This window comes from Apus apus, chromosome 4, assembly GCF_020740795.1.
Source record: "Apus apus isolate bApuApu2 chromosome 4, bApuApu2.pri.cur, whole genome shotgun sequence".
Classification (NCBI taxonomy): domain Eukaryota; kingdom Metazoa; phylum Chordata; class Aves; order Apodiformes; family Apodidae; genus Apus; species Apus apus.
In genome coordinates this window covers 51,446,516-51,470,549 of record NC_067285.1, presented here as the reverse complement: position 1 = coordinate 51,470,549, position 24,034 = coordinate 51,446,516, and the positions used below count along the sequence as shown (strand labels likewise).

General features: G+C 38.6%; 1 long non-coding RNA gene across 7 annotated transcripts in view; it reads left to right on the top strand.

Moving 5' to 3' along the window:
• LOC127384797 (uncharacterized) overlaps positions 1-24,034 on the top strand; it is a 126,907-nt gene that overhangs the window by 82,274 nt on the left and 20,599 nt on the right. For 4 of the 7 annotated variants that reach the window (XR_007889501.1, XR_007889500.1, XR_007889502.1 and 1 more), the window contains exons 2-3: positions 19,570-19,763; positions 20,602-20,706. This is a non-coding gene — a long non-coding RNA (uncharacterized LOC127384797). The remainder of the gene's footprint in view (positions 1-19,569; positions 19,764-20,601; positions 20,707-24,034) is intronic. The other 3 variants (XR_007889505.1, XR_007889504.1, XR_007889499.1) reach the window with 2 other exon arrangements.

Sequence of the window (24,034 nt, the reverse complement as noted above, 5' to 3'; positions counted from 1 at the left end):
CTATTCTCTAAGCCATAGAAAATAAAGATTATCATTTAAAGCATGCAGGCTTTTTGCAGTCAAACCTAATTTTTACACATTCCTGCAATACTTGCAATAGAGGCAGCATATTTCTAGTTGATCATCATTTATTTATTCATGTTTGGCTGTATTATTTGTATTTCTTTTTATGTTAAGATATTCCTTTTAACATAGAGAAAGGAGGCAAAAGAATCAAGAAGCATGGTCACCATGTATTTATGTGAAAATATACAAAATAATATGAGGCACTGCAGGTGAAATCCATCCATATGCAAAAAACTGATTCATGATCTGTGTGTTCATCTAATCCCACCTCAGTTCTCAAAATAGAGCATGGTGGGAGTTGTGATACATGAAGTGGCAGATTGAAGATATGGCTGTGAACAAATTGTGAACTCCATGCTGCCTGCTGAATCCTGTTTTGTTTCGGGTTGTCTGTTCTGTATGCCCATCTTGAGTTTAAGTTTTGCCTTGGTATTATAATATCTTTTGTAGACTAAATTGTATTCTATTTAGCACCAGAGACTTGATGCTTAGTGAAAAATATGTCTGAGAATGCAAGATAAAGTACTGAAGAGTCATAAATGTTAAGGCACTCTCCCCTGTAGGGCTGCTTCTTTTGTATTAGCAGATTCTTTGATGTGAGTGGTTTCTTCGGTTGGTGCCAAAGGAGCACAGCAAGGAGAACAATTCCCTACGTGTGCACTTCAGCTAAAACACGATGGCAACTAGCTGTCTTAAAGGAAAACCTAATTTTAAAGAAAGGGAATGCTTCAAAATTTTTATTAGTTAGGAGTTTTTTTTATATTTTATTTTCCAAAGACAATGACTTTGGACCCTGATCCCTCTACCATCCTGAATGTGTTTTCTTTCTTCCATCTGCCCTGATTTACTGCTTTTCCCCTACTCTTTCATAGCCCCTTTTCTGGAAATCTTTTTCCTTTCTGCCCTCAGTCTTGGGAACAACTCCAGAGAAGTCTCTTTGCCAGTCAACAATGGTGCATGGTGTATCTCAGAGGAGAATTGGAGAGGAAAATGCTTCCTGTGAACTGGGGCGTAGGTGCTCTTACTCATGGCAGATGACCTTCCCTTTTTGGGTGGAGGTACTTGTGTACGTGCTGACTTCAGCTTTTTGTAGCTGAACAGAGATTTTTTTTTTTTTTAAGACAAATTTTATTACTTGCCCATATTTGAAACAGTAGAAGGCATTCCTTACTCTGAAATCCCCTTGCATATCTTTCAAATTTTCTTTAAAACCTTAAATTTGTGACATATCTAAATTAAATCAATCTGCTTAGTACTATCCATATTATGCTGATTTCTGTATGATCACTGAGGTCTCATTTTCAGTATGAGCTACCTGCCTTGCTTTAATTTAACTGTTTCTCTCCACCCCTCACCTTGAAAGCCCTCAATTGCTAGAAAGTTTTAGCCTGAAAGTTTGTCTGATGAGTTAAAATAAATGCAACAGAGTCTAAAAGATAGCCAAGAGAAGTCATGCCTCTGTGCTACGTTTTCACAGTATGGAAGCTTATCTAAGAAAGCATTGGATAGATTTTGTTATTCTTCCCCTTGCCCTAAATAAATTAATGCCAATCGTAGTCTCTTCAAGTCATATACAGTACAAGATCCCATACTGTTAAAATCTATATTATATATACAGAGCCGGATAGTAGTTGGTATTTGAAGAGTTATGGGATAATTATGCCACTTTTCTTCTTGACCTTACCTGCCTTGTGGTGCTGCTTTTCGACTTTGGAAGCAAAGGCCTTAACTAGACAAGAGAAAACTGGATATTATCACTGTCCTATGAGCTCTGTGTGATTATCAGTTCAGGGGAATATATGTGTAATGGCTGCCAGTTTTATCAATTTACACAGAATTCCTGGGAAATGAGAGTAGAACACAGGGCATCCCCTACAATGAAATGTAAGAGACAGAACGGAGGAGATGAAAATGAAGGGAGAGAGAAAGTCCCAAAAAAACCCTAAAGCACCGTTTTGGCCACAAAGGAATAGAGCTCAGAAATCCAAACTGCTTTCAGCAGAGAGCACAGGCACTGGGACAAAATTGTATTAGAAACAATAGCATTCCTAAAATCTTCCATTGACTGAGTGCCAAGTTATATTGATGCAAGGCTTTGATTATTTTACTTTTAATTTAATGCAGTTTGTTCCGAGGAAGAAAAAGAACCCTTCCTAACCTGTACTTTACATCATCTTTCACCTCTGCATCCTGATCTTTCAGCCATCCAATACATTTCCTCATGGGAATTTATTGACTTTTTTTTTTTCATGTTTAATAATCTGAAATGAAGAAAAATCTAACTTGATATTCTATGGCCCAGTGAGCAGAATCATTACAGCCAATCAGAGGGAATTTAGCAGTCTTCTATGAAAAGGCTGGGATGATATTCATTTTTTTATGTGCATCAGTACTATGCAGAGAGAAGTGGCACAACTTTTATAATGAGTAAGTATTTGCAATTCATAAGCAGTTTCCAAAGCATCCCTGACACATTGGGCATCAGATTCATCTCTGTAGGAGGTCTGGATCTCTGTCTGTCTCATTTCAGAATTAACCTAGGTCCCTGCAATTTTGCAAAGACTGTCATTTGTGAGGACGGCTGGTGTCACCATTGGGGTGAGCCATCAGTGCTTGTGATGGTGGAACAAAACTGCCTGCCTGCCTCTTGTAGACATTCAGCTATTGATGTTGTCTGGGGAATTAGAGATCTTTGGAGAACTTAGGGCTTAAATTGCAAGATCCCTTCCTGCTGGAGGCTGAGGAGGCCAGAAAGGCAACTGGTTTCCTTGAGATAAGTTTGTGGAGGAGAAGCACCTGGAATGGCTGTTTGAAACAGTAACTTGGACATAATCTTCACCTCAGGACCTCCTAGAGCAGGACTTGGAAGTGGGAAACCTACACAAGTTAGCTGTGCCTTGGGCTGGCAGCCAAGGCGGGACCATGCACAGAGGAGCAGCAGAGGCCTCTGCCTGCCCGCTGTACAGGGTGTGACCTGTACCAGGTGTGTGCGCGCACCCTTTGGCGTGACCTGGCCCTGGAGCCAAGTGTCCCTCCCTCCGTAGAGGCTCCTGGCCCTGTGGATCTGCACAGAAAGTAGAACGAAGTGTTTCCTAGTCTCTGTCTGTCTGAATCCTCTGCTTGCTGGTTCTGAGGTGGAAAGTTCTTTAGTCTAATATAGTTTCAGATATTCTTAGTATTTAATAGCCTAAATGACACTTATTGCCCATTTCTGTGCTGTGGTTCCATGCCTTGCTTGGCTTGAAGAAGGCAAATGAGCAAAATGTGGCTCCCCTGTCTGTCAAAGTTGTCATTGTCTTCCTCAGCCAGAGCTGGCTTCCTAATGTTTTAAAATGCTGTTGTTGCTCCAAAAATGATTTGCCCTAAGGAGACATGTACTAGATTTATCCCTTAAAAGTCATCTTCTATGCTGTTTCTGAGCCACAGTGATGGTTTTCACATGGAAAAATAAAATGTTTTTATATAATATATATATATATATATTAGTCATCCCTTTGTTCTTTGTGAACACAGTAAATGCTGTGTTAAGGGTACTTTGTGTTTACTTGGAAACAGCTTTGGAAGGAGGTACTACTACTGTTTAACAAGTATGTGACTCACATTATGCAGAATACAGAGAATTATGTAGCCTTGAAGCTGCTAAAATAATACAGAAGTGAGTGAAAGTCACAGCAATCATTATTGGAAAAATATTATCCAGCTAGTTCTTTAAGCTGCCAAATGAAACAATGAAGTGAAAAAGGTAGGATGATTATGGTAATGTATCTCTCTAGCTATCATTTAAATATGAAACCTGCATAGCTCCTAACATTCACAGGTTAAGGGCTTCCTCCTCCAGATTTCAGGAAGAGTCACCTCCAATTTTTTAGGTGAAAGGTTTCCATAAGCAATAATCACTGGATAATGTAAGTGTAGAGGACGTAGTCTATTGGTACCTAGATGCTTTCACATTTTGGGGTATTTCATCCACTGCAATACATGTTCTAAGCCAGATGCTACTTGAGTTCAGGAGATGTACATAATCCACTGTATCAGTGCACGGTTTGAGGTACATTCCAAGGGTGTACAAATAGTTTCCCTTAAAAATGCACTATGATGACTTCTTATGTTAGGCTTACTTATTTTGAATGACTTAGTAATGATTTAAAAAATGTGTGGCTACCTGAAATTCAAACAAGAGTAGTCTACATGAGACATAATGTAATGATAATTTTTCTCTCTACTGATAAATCATTTGTTTCCTGGTATAATTATTTTGGATCCACAATCTGCTGTTGTTCATTATAACCCCAGGCAATGCTGCAGCCTTGGGGAGGAGTGGCTGGAGAGCTGCCCAGCAGAGAGGGACCTAGGGGTGCTGGTGGACAGCCATCTTAACATGAGCCAGCATTGTGCCCAGGTGGCCAAGAAGGCCAAGAGCATCCTGGACTGCATCAGGAACAGCTTGGCTTGCAGGAGTCGAGAGGTGATCGGGCCTCTGTACTCAGCATTGGTGAGGCCCCACCTGGAGGACTGTGTTCAGTTCTGGGTCCTTCACTACAGGAAGAATGTGGAGTTGCTGGAGCGTGTCCAGAGAGCTACCAAGCTGGTGAAGGGCCTAGAGAACAAGTCATACAAAGAGCAGCTGAGGAAAGTAGGGATGTTTAGTTTGGAGAAGAGGAGGCTGAGGGGAGACCTCATTGCCCCCTACAACTACCTGAGAGGAGGTTGTAGGGTGGTGGGTGTTGGCCTCTTCTTTCAAGTGAATAATGACAGGACCAGAGGAAATGGCCTGAAGCTGTGGCAGGGGAGGTTTAGACTGGATGTTAGGAAGAATTTATTTACTGAAAGAACAGCCTGCCCAGGGAGGTGGTGAAATCACCATCCTTGGATATATTCAAGAAACGTGTAGAGAAGGAACTTCAGGGCATGCTCTAGTGGCCAGGATTGTAGGTTGGGTGTTGTGACTTGTTTTTTTTTGAGGTGTGTGGGTGGTTTACTTGTGTGTTGGGGTTTGTTGTTGGTGTTTTTTTTTATGGTTGGACTTGGTGATCTCAGAAGTCCTTTTCAACCATGCCTGTTCTGTGATTTTGATTAGTCAGAAGTTAAATAAACTTGTAGTACCAAAAAAACATATAGCTCACGAGAAGTCATGCACATCTTGCGTTTTCTCCTTAGTTACAAAGGGCAAGTTAAGAGTGATTCCAGTGATGACAGTTGCGACACATCTAAAACTGCCGTAACTGATTGAAGAATTAAGTCTGTATTGTAATGTAATTTATTTCAAAGATACCAAATGCTCAGGAACTACAGATGCAGACATAATCATCACAGGTACATGAAATATTGTGGTTAGTGATTGAAAGAAATTATGGGGAGTCACGACTGCTTGGCTCTGTTCTTGGCTCTTGCATCAAGTAATTTCTGTGAACTTGAGCAAGACATTTACCTCTTTCTGTTCTGTTTATCCAAGCACAGTATCTTCCACCCACTGCAGGGTAGCTTCTGGGAGGCTTTGGTGTGCTGGTAAGAGGCATGCAGCAGATGAGGCCATCCTCCTCTTTCTTGTGACATGGTGGCAGCCACCTAACAGCAGCCTTTTGCCACAGGGCATCAGAGTTATGTCTACCCCTTGAAAATAATAAAATCACAGAATGGTTAGGGTTGAAAGGGACCTTAAAGATAATCTAGTTCCAAACCCCATCCATGGACAGTGACACCTCCCGTTAGACCAGGTTGCTCCAAGCCCCATCCAACCTGGCCTTCAACACTTCCAGGAACGGAGCATCCAGAACTTCCTTGGGCAACCTGCACCAGTGTTTCACCATGTGCACAGTGAAGAATTTCTTCCTAATGTCTAACCTAAATCTGCTTTCTTCCTCTTTGACTCCTTGTCATATTGCTGCATGCTCTTATAAAAAAGCCCCTCCCCAGCTTTTCTGTAGGCCTTTCAGGCACTGAAAGGCCGCTATAAGGTTTCCCTGGTGCTTTCTCTTCTCTAGGCTGAACAAGTCCAAATCCCTAAATCCTTAGCAGATTTCCAACAGACTATTTTTATGTTGCATGGAGATGGCTATGGTGAAATGCCATCAAGCACATACATAACATCACAGAACAACCAAATGCTCTGGCTGAATCCAGGATTATTGATAGTGTGTGACATGTCTTCAGGGGCCCTTAGAAAACGAAGCAGTGTTGTCAGTCTGTTTGGCTGGTTTTCCCTTTATCAGACAAAAGTAGCACATTTGTAGCTTTGACCAGGAAAGAGGTGTCAGCTTCACCAAGATTCGTTAGCTGCGGTAGGACCATTTTGCTAGGCAAGTGTTCACAAGCCTGCAGCTGCAGTTGCGGCTGGCTCTGGGTTACTGAAACACTGTATTGAAGCCAAGGGTCTAAGTAAATTACTTTGGCCAATGCATGCTTGTAGATGAAAAAAATACACTGAATTGTTCCTTCCACTGAATAAAAACAGGCTTTCATGTAGAAAATACTATGAAGAGATGTGTGCTGCTAAAAAAACGGAAACCTTAGACTTAAGATGACGGTAAATGCAACCTTAACCACTGTGGTTAGTCCAGATAAGACAGGCTTTGCAGAGATCAACAGTTGCTCTTGCTGGCATTGTTTCTAGTAAAATCAGCACAGGCAAAGACTGGACTTACGTATGTTGATGGCAGATGCAGCAACTTTGCATCAAAATGAGGCCATGAAAGCATGAATCCTGAGATGCAGGGGTATGCAAACATGGATAATTAGTATCCCATTTCCAGCCAGAAGTCTTCACCCAGAGCTCTCATGGGTAGTACAGGGTTTGGCATGATTTTATGTGCCGAACACATCCTCTTGGTGATGGGTTGCAGATACAAGGACTTGAGTTCCTTTGAGACAAAATGAAAATGAGTACACTTCTGAGCACAGGGGAGCTTTGCTTTTAGGGAAAAACTAGCAAACAGTGGAACAGCCAGGAATGCAGAACTGAAGATTTCTCTGCATGCAGAGAGAGTTTTTTGCTGTGGGAATCTGACCAACCATGATTAGCTTCATTTTCTTTTTCAGAAGAAGTAATGGAACAATGAACAGGAGCAGTAGGGAAAGAGAAGGCTTAAGAAATATGTGTCAAAAGTAATGCATGGATAAAACCAGTTTTCTTGTTAAATACTATTAATGTTTAAAAAGCAAAATAAAATCACTTTGCAAAAAGAAATATAATAGAGATCCCATATAAATACATCATAGAGCAGTAATGAAAAAGAAATATTCAGAAATAAGTTGTCCTGTAGAATTCAAAATTAAGTTAGGATTGTTCTGAGGAACCCAATGTGAGTAACCAAAACAAAACAGAGACATGGTGAAAGAATTTATGGATTAACTTCAACAATTTGTTTAAATGCCATCTGGATAAAAACCGAAGTTGCACACCCAACTCCTGCTGGAAATATTTTTCATTTTCCATTCCATCTCTGGACTGCAGCAATTTGACTCATATTAAATAGAATCATGGTAGCTACAAGCCAAGGGCAGCTCATTTTATACACACAGCTGTTGATACGCACCAATATTTGAAAATCCTGTCTTTGCACCCCTAGGCTAGGATATTTCTCCACACTAATTTTTCCCCTCATTTATAGTCCAATTAAATGAAAGCAACTTGTCATGATTCTGTTGAGAAAGCCAGGTCCTAAAATTTCTGGATCAGGGCATTAGTAAACATGCAAAATTCACAACTTAGAAAGTTTCCAGACCTTTTATTTAGATATATTCAAAACAAATTTGGCCCTGGTATTAAGAATTTCCGGGTTACATTTAGGTTGCTTTCCCAGTTTAGACCTTTTCCATTCTATTTTAGATATTTTAAAATAAACACAAAGTTGATATTAGTTAATATGTTCTTTTTGAACAGCTAAAATAAACTGAAAATAATAGCCTGCAACTTTAACGTCCACTAGCAGCATCTTAGTGTAAATTTTGATGTATTAGTTTGTGCATTTTGTCAATAGGTGGTGCTACTATTTTTACATTCAATACTAATCTACTGCAGCACATTCCGCATGCTCTGATAATCATGAACAGTTTGGTTTTGGGTTTTGTTTATTTGTTTGTTTTTTTGTGTTGTTGTTGTTGTTTTTTTCTTGAGTAAAATGACACACGGATATGTAATAGTTTTAATGGTAACAAATAAAGGCAGATATAGGGGATTGGGAAAATAAGCAATTTTTCATAGACACAAAGTTTCAAGAAGTAGTTATGTAGGAAGATAAAGAAAAAAAGGAAGTATATACCTGTGTATAATTTTGTTTAGATATATATTGCATCTGTGCTTTTGCTGATGACTTTTCAGAGTAATATAATTGACATCTTTGTTTCAGGGAAAACCTGATGCCACACAGATAAAGGACAATGAGAGAAAAGACAGTACAATAAGTATGCATCCAAAGTTTCAATCCGTTGATTTCATTTTGGATGGGGCTTGGAGCAACCTGGTCTAGTGGGAGGTGTCCCTGCCCATGCAGGGGGATTGGAACTAGATGATCCTTAAGTAAAGTCCCTTCCAAAACAAACCATTCTATGATTCTATGGTTTTAACTTTGTTATTCAGCTGTGTATGATGCAAAACTGCTATTTTTACATTATGGAATTTGACATTTCTCTCTGCAGTGTTTGGAAAGGAGATACGTGGCTGAGCACTCTGTAACACAAGACCAGACAGACGTTCATTTCAGTGGTTTCATAAATAGTTTTCCAACAGAGCCTCCTGTTACTCAGCAGACTCACAGAATATTTCTACAATATGCCAAATATAACCTGTACCAGAGGTTCATGCAATCTGGGGCTGTATTGCAATGTGCCTACCACATTGGAAGGCCACTTAAGGACAAACTGAGATTTCAGACTGCAATGTTTACACTCAAGCCTGTTGCTCTTCTCTGGTGGTTTTCTGTCACAAGTAACTCTAAACTTTTGAAGAAACCAAGCACAGCACCAGGCATCTCTCCTGGCAAGAGCTGCCTCTGTGTGTCTGGGGTCTGTAACTGTGTGTTGAATGTCTTCAGCAAACTCAGCTGTGCTCTGTGCCAATAGACACGATCATCTGCTGCAAAAGCATGTCATTAAGTAAACTCTGAGATTCGTGTCTGGTGAAACATGGCCTCTGATGAAGTTTGGTGAAAGCAGATGTGTCTTAGGCACACACATTTGGGCTGTGAAGTCTGCTTTTCTAACATCTGGCTCAGGGTAGCGTGGCTCTGAGGTTGTGGTTTGTAGCATTACAGGAGGTGGATTGACAGCTCTTGACACTGAAGACCTTTATCTTCAGAAGAGGTAGAGTAGAAGAAATAGAATTATTTATTACCACTTTTCAGAAATCTGTTGCATATTTATTTACTACCCATTCATGAACCCTACCTACAGAGTCAGCTGGGGAGATGCTGCTGGGGTAGGAAGGGAATTTATTTTGACTGGTCAGTGAAGCCATTGGGAAAACTTTAGCCATGGTGCAGGCACCTCTTGGTCTGAGCTGTGCTTTTGGATTGAGATCCCAAACTCATTCACTGTGACTGTGAGGGGAATAAAAAAGCTCTCAAGTGATAACAGTTGGCTTCCCAGACTAGTGTTTGAACACTCAAGTGCAAGGGAAAGGTGCCCTATTAATTCTGCGATTAAAAAAAAACAAAATAAAATTAAAAAAAAGAAAAAGAAAGACTAGTTTTTTAGCATATTCTTTCTTTTGCATGTTTTGTTTATGATAGGAAGGTATTAAATTAGTAGTGTATTAGTTTATTATCTAACATTTCAGAAGTATCAGACATGTATTAGACTGCGGAAAAACGCAGGGACACCAAAAAGAAAGCAAATAGAGGGTGAAGTTTGTACCAATGGGCACATGCTTTCTTCCCCTCTCTGTCTTCCTGTATATACATATATATGTGTGTGTAAATACACATAATAAAAATAAACAATGTCAAGTAATCAGTTCTAGCAAATATCACTCACAATTGTCTCCATAAAATGTCTCCTTTTTTATAAGTAGTCCTTTACATTTTGTTTTATTATCTTGTTAACTTTAGACAAAAGTATGCAGTGGATCAAGTCGTGTAACTAATAAAGAGACTTCTTATGCTTATCTGAATTTAGGGTGGTGTTTGCAACCAGCCACTGAGGAGGAGATGCAGAAAGGGAGAATAAGACTGTTTCCATTCCCTTTCCTAGAACATGACATGAACGAGTTTCAATAAAGGCAGGTCTTTGGTAAGGTAAAGAAGTGATAATGAAAAGTGTCCAGCTGACAAGAAAAACCCAGGAATGTAAAATTAATATTCATATTCAGTCTTAGCCTATTTTTCCTCTCTGGAACTACATTTACATTATTTTAAATGGCTTTTATCTTTCAATAATAGCTCCATCCAGAATTGGAAAAGCCTTGTCCTACACACTGATACTCATGACATAGGCATTATTAAACAAATTAATTTGAAATTTTATGTCTGTGTCATTATCATTCTTGAACGAAAAGTGGATCAATGAGAAAATATTTATCTAAGTTTGAATAGTATTTGCTGAAGTAGCACTGAACTGATTTCAAATGCTTGTGTGTATGGACCGTGAACATCTTTACTATAAAAATGTGAACACTTTAAAAATAATGCAGAATTTTACATCCAACTGATTACTTAAAGAATTCATGGAATATAGACTTCCCAGGAAGAGTAAAGTTGTCAATATTATTTCAGGAAAGACAAAGCCAATAGTTTTACAAACTCTTTTTGCCTGTAACTGGTCAAATAAAATTCATGGAAGTAGTATGAGTAATGGGGGGCTGGATACAAGGGCTGGTAAAAGTTATACATGGAAAACAGAAGGTAGAGTTGCCAGCTAGAATTAAACACAGGAGACTTTTTATTATCTTCTGCACTATTTTTCATGGGGATTTTAATATTCTGTAAGATTTTATAAAATACTTGATTTTGAACAGAATGATATGACTTGCTGCTTTGTATTGGTTGCAAAATTTTATTTTCCATGGCACAAGAAGCTGAGTGCAGAAATGACGTTTGTTTTTCTGAATAACTGGTAATTTAATGTACTAGTCAGTTATAGGTGAAACTGGTATGAAAAATATCACAGCCATTTGAAGATAATATTTTGTTAATCCATTCGTCGTGATCTGGCTTGAACAGATATATTTTGCCTTCAATAAACACTTGGATCAGACATTGGCTCAAGAAGTTTGGAGTCCAGTTTATTCCCAAATTCTGAAGTGCAGAGAACTGTAAATAAACTTAATTTTCTCCTGGAAGAACATTTCCCTTCCAGCACACTCGTAAGGAATGAGTCTGGAGTGGTTTGTTTGCTGGTGTCTGCTCCTACAGACAGTATTAGTGGGACCAAGGGATCTTGTCCCCCAGCCCAGGCAGTGCTCCAAAGTGGAAAGAGAGGTTCCTGCTTTCTCTTCCTTGGGCTCCTGTAGTAATGCATCCCCAAAATTTGACATTATGAAACACAAGGATCATAACTCTGCTGCAGAGGAGGAAGTTCAGAGAGCAAGCTTGATGTAATTTTGTTTAACTCCATGATAATGGCTGGCTGAAAAGAAGAGTTTGTGGTGTCTCTCCTGTCAGCTGGAGCACTGAGTAAAAGGCTGAAAGTTATTACTGACTGTCATTCCTCACATCACCCCTTGAAGGACATAATGTAAATGTCACTGACTCCTTTCAAATCAACACAGCTTCTTGACTTCAGTGAAGTCAAGTTGATTTATGCTGGCTGATAATATGGCTGTTTCTTAAAAGCAGGAGTTGTGAAATCTTATGCTTGGTGGACTCAGCCCAGCGCTATCGGGAATCAGCACAACTCTTGCCATTGACTTTATTGGGCAACAGCTCTGGTGAGTCATTACTGAGTGTTTTGTCTTGCAATGGGTCTGACAGCAATCAATAAGGCTCCATAGCTTGCTGTTACGAGAAAGATTTACCGTTTCCTACCATCTTACAAAACCTGCAAATTTCCAACTGTGTGGTAACTTTTTACATCTTTTAAATCATCTGCCCACTTGAAGGCAAGACAAGATTACTCATCATTTTATTGGTGATTGCTTTGGAAACGCTGTAGTCCCACACTTCAGATATTAGATTTATTTTAATATAAAATGTATCATTATATATGCAGAAAAATATATATGCTAGGTAAGCACTCCTTTTATCTACTTGAGAGAATTTCATAATCACCAGATAAGAATTGGACATTTTTTCATGGATATAATTTAAATAGTATAGCACTACCTTAATGTCCTAAGATGTCTTTATTTTTGTTCTTTGCATTTTACTAGGCTGACAATATGAAGTAAAATCACTTCTTAAAATGTTAGAGCTGCCTTAATCTTAATGTTTGCTGTCTTCTATAGTTCTGAGAGGGAATGGGGATTTCACTTTACAGAGGGGTCTTTGCCTTTTAAAACAGAAAATAGAGCCTTGCTGCAGCTTTACCCAGAATTACTTAGCTTTGGCTTGTGACTTAGAAACCAGGAAGATTATAGTAAAATATAAATAAGATAAAGCTCATATTTTATTTTGTTTGGTTTTATTTCTCTTATCTCTTATTTCATGTTTTTATTGTTTTGTTCATTATATGTTTTGAGACACAAGTTCCTGATGTCTAAGCGTGGAAGAATAACACTGGAAGAGATTCCTTAGAAATATTTGATAGGTGGGATAGTCTTTTGTTTTGTTTTTGAATTTTTTTGAGAGAACACAAAAGGCATCGACTGTATGAAGTTATTAATTCCTCTAAAGACTACTGTTCTGAAAAAGCTGGAGAGCCAGAATAATTATTTTATTCATGAGGAATAATCAATGTGTCATAGAGATAAGTTGGATTTTTATAAAAATCTCCGTTGCCATAATGAAACTTCTTAAAATGAAGGGAAAAAAAAAAAGGTATAATTCTAGTAGTTTCTTTAGCTGTATTTGCAGTTCATGTGCTTAGTAACTAAAAAAAAACGCCAAACAAGTTATTAAGAAAACAAAATGCATACATACAGCTATGCATAAACAATTTCCAAAGACACTACAGCATTTGGTTTTTCTCCTTGGTTTGTCCCTTCAATTTGCCTTTCTGCTCCTGCAAGAGTCTTCCTTTTCTCTCACCTACCTTGGTGACACCCTTCACTACAGACTCAAGGTTTGGATGCCCTTTATGTCTGGCACCTGGAAAAAAAATCCTTCCCTCCCACCCTCCCGAAAAGAGTTACTTCAAATGTAATTTAGTTTCCTTTGGCAGTATAACACTTGTCCTCACAAAAGGGATAGTTTTTTGCAACTAAACTGTAAGCAAAATACTTATGGAGAGAAAAGTCTGTATGTAGACCTTTTGACCTGTTTAGTTTAAAAACATATCTGTAGGAAATGTAGAAAAAGAGAGAACTGCACCATTTATTTTCTTATTCTTTATTTGGTAATGCTAAGGAGAGGTAAACATATCTTTTTATCTAGTCATTTTCACTGTATCACAGTGCTCATACCAACATCCTTTTTTTAGACATACAGACCTCATCAACAAAGTGCCATAATTGGGGAGGGAAATGCTAATTTAATTCATCAGATTAATTAATTAATGATTCTATAAAGGATCTAGTCTGGCTTTCCCTGTGGCTTCAGCTCAGTGGAGACCCAGCTGCACACATTTCCAAAAGGTGGCTTCTGTAATTTCAGCACAGAATATTCCTCTGTGGTGATTTCCCTTTGCAGAATGTGATGCAGGATCAACACTCCCTGTTGTTGGCAGAAACTTGGAATTTGAGGAAAAATACAGGGCTATGGGGAAGTGCATAATGTTATCATATTAATTCACTGCTTCTGGCTCCCCTCAAGTGAATGTAAAAGCAACAATGCTAATTACATGTTGACATGTTGAGTTTTCATAGTTTTACTCAGTACACGGGACAGGGCATGCAGACTTACTGCTGGTGGGTACCTCACCATTAAACTTCATGTACATTGCAGAACAGGTTTTTTTCCTAAGGGCCTGTGCCTCTGCGCACACAAACATGTATGTGTGTACACATTTACTTTATAAACAAAATTGCTGATAATATCTAAGTAAGCTCAAAGCAGATATGCTTGGTCTTACTACTGCTGACTGTTACGAGTTCCTTTAGGCTGTTTCTATAAGAAGAGCCAGATATTTTACTGATTCTCCACATTCTTTTGATAGCCAGTGTGATGATGTTTCAGAGGTTTCTTCTGCATTTCACATTTATTGGAGGTGCTAGAATTGGAATGGTTGATCGGAATCTTCATGAAAGAAGTTGAGGGCAGACACTGAAAGCATGAGAAAATACCAGCTCTCCCCCTTCTCCAGGTACTGCAGGAGGATTTCAGTAGCCCCAGGGGAGTTTTTGTGGCTTGGTTGACAGTGTTTTTATTTTTGATCTTTAACAATTTAGTTCGTGCTGCCTTTGTTTATATTGACAAATTATTCCAGTGTTGATAATATTTGTCAAATTACTGCACTGAGACCCTAAACTTGTGGGTGAATTTCAGGTCAGTCAGCAGAGACTGGTAATGTGTGATCGGATTGACCTTGGTCAGACCCAAACTGCTGATCCCAAAGTGAGATTATCCAAATCCTGTTGCTGAAACACTGAACCCTCCACCTCCCTTCTCTCGTATTTAACGCATTTAAAAATAAATACAATCCCTCCTAAGCATTTCTGAGCTTGGGAAATGTCTGAGCTATTTACCAACTGCCTTTCTTGAATGACTTTGAAATCCTGAGCTTCAGTCTGGACAGAGATTAATTTTGTGCTGGTGGGGTTTCTTGGGGTTTGGGTTTTTTGAGTATTTTTGTTTGTTTGTTTGTTCATTTTGTTAGTTTTTTTTTGGGGGGGGGGTTGGGGTTGATTTGTTTTAAATTCCACCCAGGGAATGTTGCCTCAGCCTATGAGACCTGCTGGGGGCAGATGGAGTGATTGTTGTAGCCTGGGGGTATTTGGTCCTTGGGGGCTGCAGTTAGAGCTTTCTGTGTCTAATGTGTATGAGGGGAGAAGGTGTAGGAAAAAAAAGCTGGCCAGGCTGGGCAGAGAGGACCCCCTCAGCTCACTCCAGCCAGAGAGAGGTTGAGTAAAACCACCTGGAAGTAGAATGAGATTTCTCTCTTGAGTCCCAAGTATGAAAAAGGATGATTAAGGTGATGGCACCAAAAATTGTTAGAAGACACATTGGGAGTTTTTGTTGGGATAGTGTTTTCATTCTAATGAATTTTAATTATTGATGTGATTATTTAATGACCTCCATAAGAGACTTTCCAAAATGAAAACTTTTCAGTCACAGCAGATGCATAGCAATGCATCTTAGTTACCAGCCCCCTGGACCTTTTCAGAAAATGAAACAAAGCATTATATTCCCCAATACATGGTGTACAAGTACTGAGTTACTGAGAATAATCTTAGACATAATTTCAGTTAAACAGGAATTCTCTGTTCATGGCAATTAGGTAATAGTGTCTGCAAGCAAAAACTGCTTGTCAGCCCTCCCACTCTCTTGCTCTCAAGTCTGCCTGGCTTCTTGTTTCTACTCTGGTTTGCATTTTGAAAGTTTAGAGATGAGTTTTATTTTCCCATATATGCATCATGTTAATGCACACTGTTGGAAGAAAATCCTCAAGGACATTTTTTCCAGAAAGTTCTCTAAAGCACAGCACAATGATATTTCAAATACTTTACTGTAGATGTGTCTTTTTCCGCCCCCCCTCCAGTGTTCTTGTGCAGGAATATTTATTGTTGCTTTTGCTTGAAATACTATGCATTTTCCTCCCATAAATATTTAATAAAAAGGTTGAATTTTTGCAGAGAAACACAAATGATGCAACAATGAATGCTGGTTGTTTTCCCAGAACAGCTCTGGAACACTTCTGAATCTTTCTGACTGTTAAAAAATATATGGAAGTACTGATCTGACAATACTAAACATTATATAGTAATGCTAAGTAGGATTTCACTGGGAAAGACTTCTCTGCTGCTGAACAGGATGTTGAGAAAGGCCTCTGGATGGTTATACACAGCCTGTTTGGAGGGGCTGCTGTTTAGAGACCATGCTTTTAGGTGTGTGCACCAAAGGAAAGGGAGCAGGTACTGAAGCCAGAGTTGTCAGCCCATCACCAATGACTTTGGAGGGAGAAAGGTGTGTCATCCCCTAGGCTTTTTTTTCCATTCACAGAATCAAAGGGAAAAGCTTAATCCACACATGGGAAAGGAATTTTTTGCTATTTATTGTTATATTGTTTGGCAACCTCAGGGACTTTTTCCAGCTCTAATTGACACTACATTTATGCTGTGGAGTGGAGGATGTTGTAACTTTGGGCAGCCAGTAGCCAATCTAAAGCATGAAATTGCTATTTTAAAATGGCATTTAAAAAACCCTTTTCATCTTGATAGTTTCTTTAAAACGTTAGGCTGTTAAAGCTCCTTTTTTAGGCATGGGTAATCTTCATTTTAGCACCAAGACTTCCCCATCCTCATCTTTTGGAGGCAAAATGAAACGTGTTTGAATAAAAGAAGCATCTGTCCTCTCCACTTGAAATTTTAACCCCGGCATGTGCTAGCAGGTATTAGGGTGTTAGGTGTCCTAGAATAAATCTGAGGGATATGCTAGCAGTTGGAAGAAGACGTGGCAGGTAGATGGCAAAGGAGTAGTGGCACCCTGAGTGACTGATCCCTGGCCTCACCAGCTGCTCGGGCACTGCCTCCTCCTGTGCGCTGTGTCCTGAGTACGTGTTGTGTGTATGTGTCTCGAAAATAAACTACTTTATAAAAAGAATGATTGATCTAATGATACAGTAACAAATGCAAAGCTATTCTCAGTATTGTTGATAAGATTTGTATTTTTCTGTGATATTAGCTGATTAATCTATAATCTAGTATATCTTTAGAAATAATGAAACGTATTTCTTCAGTTTCCTTCCTTGTCATTTATACTAAAGGTTATTTTCGCAAAACTTGTCAGGTCACTTAACTCTGTGAGCAGTTCTCCTGTGTTTAATTCCTGTACAGATCTCCAGTTCTGTGGTAACATCCCTAGAGCCATTGCATTTTCTCTTATTAGGAATTTGTTGCTCATTTAAATTCAGAAGACTGCTCAGGTGAGCTCACACAAATGTGCCTGGATCTCAAAAATCTCATTGTATTTAATCATATTGACTCTCTCTTTTTCTTTTTTCTTTTTCCTTCTTCTTCTTTCTGTGAAGAAATACTAGTAGACGCTAATGTTATAGTGTATGTGTCATGCTTCTGCTTTCCTTGCCATAGCTCTAGCATCTGTCTTTTCATTATACCACATTTCAGCATATGACTGGTTAACTTGTGGTTTAAAAAAAAAAAAAAGCCTCCCCACAGAATAATTTCTAATATACCACCTTTGAGTGGATTTTTAAAGTGTTAAGAATTTTTAATGTAAACTCTACTTTTCTTGTCTATTCAATAGCTGTCTAAAATTGTTAACAGATACCATACATAAGGTTAATAATTCATGTTTTATTTTATAAACAGATTTAAAATCTTTCTCTATTTGAAAATAATTACCTTTCCAATGATTCTTCATCTCATATTAAAATTAAATATCCCATGGGCAAGCTGTAGACTTCAATACTATTTTCCTGTGACTCACACACAGAATTAACCCACCTTTACTTTGTGTTTTTAAAATACGTAGGTCATTCAGTCAAAGAACAGAAGCAATGTAGCATGGCCTACATAAACATTGCAGTATGAACTGAAAGCTTAAAGACAAAAATGAGTTCAAAGTAGTGGTTTGTCAATAATAAGTGCTGGATACTTTTCCTCCTCAGTGTAATAAGCAAATTGTTTGATAAACAAGGCCTTTTTATTTTATTAATCTAATTAATCAGTGAAGTAAATATTATTTTTTTTTCATTTTGAAATAAAGAATCAGTTTATCAAATAACAGTAGTAAATTTGAGCATCTTAAAATAGGTCTGTATCCAGTATGTTTGGCAAAGGGGGGGAAAAAAGGTACCTTTTTCCATAAACACTGCCAGCTTTCAAGAAAAGATGATTAACCTCTTTACTGTCTTGGCATTTCTTTCTTTTAAAAAACAATTTTATCCTTTTTTTTCAAAATTATGTACCCGCTTTCTATTACTGATGAGCAGGCACCCCTGTAGACAAAGGTGTCAGGGTGTGTTTTGTCCTTGCCCCACCCTTCTGGGGCCATTGGTGACTGGCTGCTGGACACAACAGGGCACCCGAGCACTTGCTGTCTCTGCAAAGTTTGTGAGGACTCCCTGTGCCACCAAAAAAAAAAAAAAAAAGAAGAAATCATCTCATCTCCATTTCCAAGAGTTGCTAATTACATACAGCATATTAAATCAAGTCCACTTGGGGAAAGACTTCCTTAATTAATTAATTTAATTAGCAATAAGGCAGAAGAGGGAGATACAGTTATCAAGAGATAATCATACCTTTGGGACACTCAAGTGCAATGACAAGCTTTGCTTCGTCCTTTTTATGATTAAGGTTTACCACTTTTATGCAGTTTTAATAAATAGCCTATAGATTCTGTTGGAACAGTATTACACTTGGTGGTGGGTTAACTCCTAAAATCTCCTTTAAAGTAATTCTATTAAAAATTTGTACAAGTGACTTGTAGTCTGTTTGAGCATAATAACTGGAAGAAATTGTGCCTTATAATGTGACCTCCTATAAGTTGCACAGTTGGAGAATGGTCCTAGGTGGATACCAGGAAAAAAAATTGAGAAAATGCCTCTCTGTTGTGGAATTTTTCCTGTAATGCTTTACTTTTACTGGCAATTTGTGAACAAACTACTTTAAAGTAATTTCTTAAGTAAACAGTTTTCAACAACTGTTCCATTAGATGTCCATGTTTCTTCTGAGTTTAAAAAACAAAGGAAATATTTGCTCAGTAATGCTGGTTTCAGGTGGTGTTTGTTGGTGGTGGTTTTATTTTGGTGGTGTTTTTGTTTGTTGGTTTGGTTTTTTGTGTGTGTGTGTGGTGTGTTTGTTTGTTTGTTTGCTATATACAGGCTGAAAACCACACCTTGGTAGGCTGTAACTTTTCCAGAATCTGAGTGGGCTGAGGCCAAGCCAGGATGGTGATGTGCCTCTCCATCACCTGCACAGCATTGTGTATCTGTCTGCTGAACTAGACACAGTCCTACAGTGCCTGCAAAACTGTCTCTTATAATTTCCCCACAGTAGGGTTAATCTTTTTGATTAGGTGCTCAAGAATTACCAAAGATAAGGAAACCTTGGTGTAGAAAAGCATGTGTCTCTCTTATGAAAATCTTGAAGTAATTAAGCTTGAAACATGCACCAAGGAGGTAATATTGGCTGTGCTCATATTTGGTTAGCTTTGACTTATTTTCTGTTTAACTGAAAGTTACTCTCCTCTTACTGCCACCAAACACCCATAATGTTATTTACTTCCTCCCTGCTTTGTTCACATACTTTACCTCTGCTTTTTGCACTGACAAAGTGCCTTCTCTCTTCCATTACAGCAGCCTTATTGTTGTAACAATAATGGAGATGATGTCTACTAGTGAAGAGGTACATGACCTTCTCTGCCTACACTGGGCAATTTCCATGTGAGCTGGTTCCCATCCTGTGTGAGCCAGGGTGGTATGCCTCAGCTCATCTGTTCTGCCTCTTTTCCTTGCTGTTCCTTTCTCCTACTCCAGTTTTCTTTGTGTTTGTAAGTCTTTCATTCTCTGTAATTTTTAAGACCCCACGCTAACACCTGATCTCTTAGTTACGCTTCTGGAGAAATTCAACTTCTTCAAGCCCCAGCTGCTTTCTGAGGAGTTAGAGAAAAGGGATTTCATCTCAGACTAACCTTCATCCTTTTGTTCTCACCAACTGAAGGTGAAGTGCTGAGAGCCTTTGATGATCCATTTATTCAGGGTTAGTGATGTTGATGTCAGTCCCTTGCCTCTTTAGCACAAGGAGCATGCGGCAAGTGAAGTGAAGGACAGTCATAAAGCAGAGTATAGGAAGAAGAAGCAAACAAATTGGAACTCATAAACAGGGATCACCTAAAGCTACAAGATGCCAGCAGAGTGATCCTCCCTGTGTGCTTTAATTAAATCAAATGATCCTCAAAAGTGATATCACCTTAACAAAAAGTGAGAGTTACTGCTGGTCATTTAATACTTCAGCTCTCATATTGTCTGTTAAAGGATTTAGGAGTCCTTCACATCATGCCTTTTGATTTGATGAGCTGGATTTACTCCGCTCTGTCCTATTTGCTCTGTTGGGCTAAACAGAAAGGAACAAACAGGAGGGAGATCAACTCATAACATTGAGATAAACTTTTTTCCTAAAGCATAATGTTCTCTCATTATTGAGTCTCAAATGAGACTCAGTCCTGCACTTCTCACAGGATGCCTGACCCCTTGTTGTGGCTTCTCTTGAAGATGTCTGACTTCAGAAAAACAATACTAAAAGATTACTGTAATTTTGAAAACTGGCATGACTTCTTGTTTGCTCCAAGTGAAACATTTATGTATCTCTCCTTTTCTCTTTATTTCAAGTGCCCTAGATGATAGCTGACTGCATGTCTACAAAACTGCAAAGAGGCAGAAGGTTCTGAAAATGACATCCAGGCACCATGAAATTACAGTCTTCAGAGCATATCAGTAAGAAGCTAATTCCATATAATTTCTCACTCTAGTTACAATTTTGGTCATGACAAAGAGGTGTCAGAATTTTAATGCCCATTATATTTTGTGACTTATACTGTTTTGCTATTACTACTTTGACCTTTTTAATGCACTGCATTTTGGTTGGATGATCATTCCACCCTTCTTGCTAAGAGTAAATTTCCAGGGAATTCAAGTGGTAAGGAAGAAGTTGCGCTGAAGTGTTTTCAAGTAGGTAAGTTCATGTGGGAATATGAAGTGAGGGTGGGGAAGAAGGCAAAGGTTCAGCAGCACTGGAATGAAAGTTGGAAAAAGAAAAAAGAAGAAAAAAAAAGCAGTTGCTTTAAAGCTAAAGGCTTCAGCTGAAAAAGAAATACAGGTTGGTTTGTCCTATTGGAAACTATTTTCAGCTCTAAGTAACTTAAGCAGTAGATTCAAGCTGAAAAAAAAATTAAAAATGCATTTTCTATTATGTCATATCAAGACCTGTTCTGTAATCCCTCTATTAGTCCTATGATATTTGGTTCATTTATATTGGTCCCATCACACTCTTAAGTATTTCCTCTGAAGTGATATCCTTAGCTACAGTGTTCTGAGGTCCTGCTGCTGTATCCATGTATGGGAACTGTTTTCTGCTCTTGGCAAGATGCCCTGTTGAGCTCTTGGGTGGGATAATGAATTGTTTGGCACAGAAGTCGTACAGGCAAGGAAGGGAGCATGATAAAACTCTTTATTTATCTATCTTGGACACTGAATAGAGCCAGTTCTTGACACAGTCCTGCTCTGTAATGACCCTGGCAGAACATTTCTTTGGGATTCCTTGAAAAAAGTTTCTTTGCACACTGTTTACACAAAAGTGTGGCAGCTCCCTTGTGTGTGCTCGATAGCCTTCAAGCCTACCTTTGGCTGAGGCTAGATCCAGAAACATGATGATATTTTACCAGATGCATAAGAAGGGTAGCAATTGCTGCAAACATAGGATGTTTCTAGACAGTACTGGTTAGGTACAAAACAGCGTTTCATCCAGCTTACTTGCTAGGTTTTTGCTGCCACTCAAACACGGGTTCATCTCCCCTGCTGGTGCATTAAAACCCAGGTAAACTGACTTTAGTTGGAGATGTGCCCTTCACTGTTGCGTATTTGGTGCTGTTCTTCTTTCTTAACAAGACTATCTATTTGAATATGAATACATGTTGTAAAATTAATGCAATAAAGGTCTGCATCAATCATATTGAAAGGCTAGCAAAAATGAGATATAGCATTCATTTTATCCCAGTTTATAAAGAAAAATGTCTTCCAAGAAGAAGCAGATTACCTTTTAATATAAACAAAAGTCCAGACTTAAGTGATTTACCAAGGTATTTGAGAGACTGAGTATCTGAAAATTTCGGATACTTAATGAATTCCTTGTAGCATAATCCCCCAAATGCCTTCCATTACAGTTATCTGAACATATTTCATAACTTTTCAACTTATTTGTAGGAAATCAATTATCTACTGAGATTTAATACTAGTTTGAAAAAGTAGCAATGCAGCAAGGAAAAGAAAATAAGTGGTTATTTCCCTTATAAAAATTAATTTTCTATTAAAATTATTTTAAACATTTTTATCCAAAGTGAATTCTTAAGCCAAGCTTTTTGAACCTGCTACAAAATGGGCTTTAGGTCAGCTTCCTGATTTGGTTGATTAAATGATATTCCTATAATTTTGTCAACCAGCCTGTTTAATTTTGTGTTTACTGGGCAGATAATAAGTTATTGGATGAAGACCACAAAGCTGTGTAGAACAAGGATTTTGGATCATTACAGCAGTCTACAATGTATTCATATGGACATAGAACATAGGAAATGAGAAGTTGTTGATTTTTTGCTTGTGTGTTTTGTATTTTTTTTTAAGTTTATTTTTGCTCCTGCCCTTAGTACATCATCTGACATACCTGAGTGGCTGACACCAATTGGGAGTTATGTTGGACTTCCTGGAAGTCACAGATGCACTTGTCTCTATTATGCAGTGCATCCTAAGGATGGTGAGACTGTCTGAAGTTTACCTACAGCTGGATTAATGTTTTGGGTCTCCATGAATGTTTTAAGATTTACTGTTTATAAAGTCTTGTATAAAGAGGAATGTTGCTTTTTGCCAGGTTATTTTCATTCTTGGCATGCTCATGGATGACAGAGGTACAAACCTGGCGTCCCTGAGGATGAAGTTGCCAGTTCCTTTCAGTCTCTGAACCAGTCACCTGATGGTTTGAGTGTTTACTTAAGCAGAAAAGGGGAGGAAATTAAAATCTAGGGTTTCTATCTTGAATCAAGGGCTGGTTTATACGTAATACAGTGCTGCTGAACTCCCCTTTACAATAATGTTTACTTTCTAGTGATCACTCCACTCAACAAGTTACTTTTTCTGAATGTTACTCTGACTTTTCTAAATATTGCTCTGGACTGTGGACAGAGATTCTGAATTCTGCTTTGGGAGAACAGATTGCTCTTTTATTAGTCTCAAAAAACTTGGCCTCGCATTGTTCAAGAATCTTTGTCAATAGTGAGGCCCAAAAGTAGTGAGATGGTGTTCAGAGGTTATTTATTTACTCATTTTAATTGTGATACAAGAACTTACACAACGTGAAAGGCACTGAACCTGTTTAGTTTTTCAAGAACTGAGAGATAAACACGTTGCAAAGCTCAGATATTTTAACTCCCCAGTTTTCTGTGCCTTGCAGTTATCTCTAACTGTGATGCTAGATTGACAGTAGAAACTGGGTTTGCATGTAGTAGTCCTTTGTGGGAAACATGATTGCAAACAGCAACATTCACAGGCAGGAGAAGAACAGGTTCAAGATCATCCAAAGAACCTGGAAGTGCCCAAGTCCATGTGACCTGACAAAATCTGTCTGCGGAAGGTGGGTGTTGGCCTCTTCTCCTAGGTGAATAATGACAGGACCAGAGAAAATGGTCTAAAGTTGCAGCAGGGGAGGTTTAGATTGGATATTAGGACGAATTCCTTTACTGAGTGGTCAGACACTGGAACAGCCTGCCCAGGGAGGTTGTTGAGTCACCATCCTTGGAGGTGCTCAAGAAACATGCAGCTGTGGAACTTCAGGGCATACTAGTGGCTGAGACTGTAGTTTGATGGGGTTTTGTTTTTAGTGGAGTGTGTATGGTGTTTGTGTTTGTGGTTTTGTTGTGTGAGGGGCATTTTTTGTGATGGTGGTTGGACTCGGTGATCTCAGAGGTCCTTTCCAACCGTGACTATTCTGTGATTCCGTGATACATAAGAGCATGAAGATAAACTCAGTGTTTTGGACTGTATGTAAATGCCTTTATTT